Source organism: Lathyrus oleraceus, chromosome 6 (genome assembly GCF_024323335.1).
Source record: "Lathyrus oleraceus cultivar Zhongwan6 chromosome 6, CAAS_Psat_ZW6_1.0, whole genome shotgun sequence".
In the NCBI taxonomy this organism is placed as follows: Eukaryota; Viridiplantae; Streptophyta; class Magnoliopsida; order Fabales; family Fabaceae; genus Lathyrus; species Lathyrus oleraceus.
The window spans coordinates 162,138,721-162,142,349 of NC_066584.1; positions in this window are offsets into that span (position 1 = coordinate 162,138,721).

Below are 3,629 nucleotides of genomic sequence, written 5' to 3' on the forward strand. Positions count from 1 at the left end.
AAAAAGAGAATAAAATCAATTTTCATCTGCATAATGATTTGCCTTTTTTGAATTCTGAAATCTCTTTTATACTCAAAATCATTATGCAGGTTAATCAAACCCATTGAAAATAATGATCCAACACCATCTCCCAACTTTGAGTTCCCTGTATTTGAGGCAGAAGAAGATGATGTTGAAGAGATTCCTGATGAAATTACCCGTCTGCTTGAGTACGAGGAGAAGATCATTCAGCCACATCTTGAGAATCTGGAAACAGTCAACTTGGGGTCTGAAGACTGCATTCACGGAGTAAAGATTGGGGCACTCCTGGAAGAGTCTGTTAAGAAGGGGTTGATTGAGTTGCTACGAGAATATGTCGACGTCTTTTCCTGGTCGTATAAAGACATGCCTGGTCTAGATACTAATATCGTGCAACATTTCTTGCCGTTAAAGCCTGAGTATGTGCCTGTGAAGCAAAAGCTCAGAAGAACTCATCCTGATATGGCAGTGAAGATTAAATAAGAAGTTCATAAGCAAATTGATGCGGGGTTTCTGGTGACTTCTACATATCCTCAATGGGTGGCCAATATTGTGCCTGTACCTAAAAAAGACGGAAAAGTCTGAATGTGCTGGGTTACCGTGACTTGAATAAAGCTAGCCCAAAAGATGATTTTCCTCTACCACACATTGATATGTTGGTAGCCAATACGGCGAAATTCAATGTCTTTTCATTTATGGACTGATTTTCCGGTTATAATCAGATTAAAATGGCACCCGAGGATATGGAGAAGACAACATTCATCATACCTTAGGGAACATTCTGTTATCGAGTGATGCCCTTCGGTTTGAAGAACGCCGGAGCCACGTATCAACGTGCTATAACTACCTTGTTTCATGACATGATGCACAAGGAGATCGAGGTGTATGTCGACGATATGATTGCAAAGTCAAAAATGGAAGTCGAACATGTAGAACACTTGTTGAAGCTTTTCCAGCGTTTGAGGAAGTACAGATCCCGTTTGAATCCTAACAAGTGTACATTTGGAGTCCGTTCTGGCAAGTTATTGGGCTTTATTGTCAGCGAGAGAGGTATTGAAGTTGATCCTGCCAAGGTCAAAGCAATACAAGAGATGCCTGCGCCCAAAATTGAAAAGCAAGTCCGAGGTTTTCTTGGCCGCTTGAATTACATTTTGAGATTTATATCCTACATGACTGCCACATGTGCGCCTATATTCAAGCTCCTCCGGAAAGATCAGTGTCATGATTGGACCGAGGATTGCCAAAAGTCCTTTAACAGTATCAAAGAGTATTTGTCCGAGCCTCCGATTCTGTCCCCGCCTATTAAAGGGAGACCGTTGATTATGTACTTGACTGTGCTTGATGATTCCATGGGTTGTGTCCTTGGTTAGCAAGATGAATCAGGAAAGAAAGAATATGCAATATACTACTTGAGTAAGAAGTTCACTAACTGTGAGTCTCGGTACTCAATGCTTGAGAAGACATGTTGTGCTTTGGCTTGGGCTGCTAAGCGTTTACGCCAGTATATGTTGAATCATACAACTTGGTTGATATCCAAAATGGATCCCATCAAGTATATCTTTGAGAAGCCTGCTTTAACTGGGAGAATTTCCCGTTGGCAGATGCTGTTACCTGAATATAATATTGAGTATCGAGCTCAGAAAGTTATTAAAGGTAGTATCTTGGCTGACCATTTGGCACATCAACCATTTGAAGATTATCATTCTGTGCTGTAGCGGGGTATTCGTTACCTTTAGATTTATTGACTAAATCAAAAGTAAATCATACAATTCGAGTCGCCACCGCACTTCTATTTATCCAAAGGAAAGGTTAGAAAGCGAACAAAAACCGAGAAGTTTTATCAAATCAAAAACTAATAAAAATGTCAGAGATCTGGGTAAGGGGGTTGGTTATGCAATGGGAAGGTTATAAGCACCCAAAACATCCTTAGTACTCTAAGGGAGCCCTTTTTAAAAATGTTGTAAGGTAGGTTGGTATTTGTGAAAAATATTTGTGCAAACATGATTGGGGAGATGAGAAAAGAATATACAAGTTATTTACAATTTTGTATTTGAATGGATAAACCCATTGCCTACCTACCATCTTAAAAAGGTAGGATCAAAACCTCGTAGTTCAGGGTAAAAATCTCAAAAGAAGTTGGTGAATTGATTGGTCAAAAGCCTTAAGGTCTTTTGTTATCAAAGGGAGAAAACTCAACCTAAAACCACAAATCCACCATGTGAGGAGAGCTTCAACATGCTAGTGAGGGGTTAACCCTATAATAAGCATGGAAGACTTATAGTCCATCACTAAGGATATAGGTGAGTATAATATCAACCTCTAGGATAACTCAAACCTAATAGCTAATGTTTATGAAAAGCTTTGGCAAAAGTGGCCATTGAAACCACAAAAAACAATTGAGTGAGTTGTATTTACCAATGAAAAGTATTCACAAAATCAGGTCAAAGTTGACTTAAGATTTAATTCAAAATAAGTATTATGAAAAAAAAAGAGTTTGAAAAATCAAAGTGCCTAGGTTTCTAATTTTTGAAAGCAACGTTAATGTTTGCACAAAAGTTTGGCTTGGGTTAGAGTGGAGAGAAGAAGAGAAGGGCTAGGTCCTAAACATGCAAAGATGAAGGAAGAGAAATAAAACCACATGGAGGTCCCTTCTTGAGATCATAAATATGATCCAAGTTTCTCCTTCCTTTGGATTTAGCAATCAATAAGCAAATAACTCAAGCAATCAAGAAAATAATCAATCAAGCTCCTAGGAATCTTCCAATTGGCTTTTGTATCTCTCACTTTGGATGCTCATGACCATGGTTCTTCTATTTGGCTCAAGTTTAGGATCCCTAGCACACAAGAACACACAAATAAAAAAGTTCCACAATGCAATAGAAAGAATGGACAAGAGTGAGTTCAGAATTAGGGGTCCTTTCAATGTCTTCTTCAAGATTAAGCATTCTAAAGGCATGAGGCCTAGTTGCTCTTTGACAATTTTCTTTTTAGCATTCTAAAGGCATGAGGCCTAGTTACTCTTTGACAATTTTCTTTTTAGCATTCTAAAGGCATGAGGCCTAGTTGTTGTTCAAACACTATTTAGCATAGGTAAGGTCCTAAAATCTAAGTCCTTTCTCCATTTGCATTGGGTTCACACAAACAAAACAAAACATAGCACAAGAAAATAGTATATACACAATAATGTGCTCAAGTGAGCAAAAGACAAATTGCATAAACATAAACATGAGCTCAAGTGAGCAAAGGGCAAAGGCAAATGAATTAATGAGCAAGAAATTAAATTGCATTAAAGTAAATTGCAAGAATTAAATGCTTGAATTAAAAGTTAGTAATTAGTAGTTAGTGTTAGTGTGCCATAGGGAAATTTAGCGTTATGTTAAGCAATTGTAAGTGGACTAATGTAGTAGTCACACCTATCTGAGGCCGGTCAATAAACCTATAGGCAACAAACACAAGTTAGAGACCATGACTAGTAACCCAAGCTCCTACAACTTGCCATGCCAAAAGAAAAGAAGAATGATCTTGTATGAATTTAGGTTTTTTGCTTGACCAAGAAGCAACCTATCTCTAATGCAAAGCAATTCACTTGATCTTTGATCAAGATGAATTTG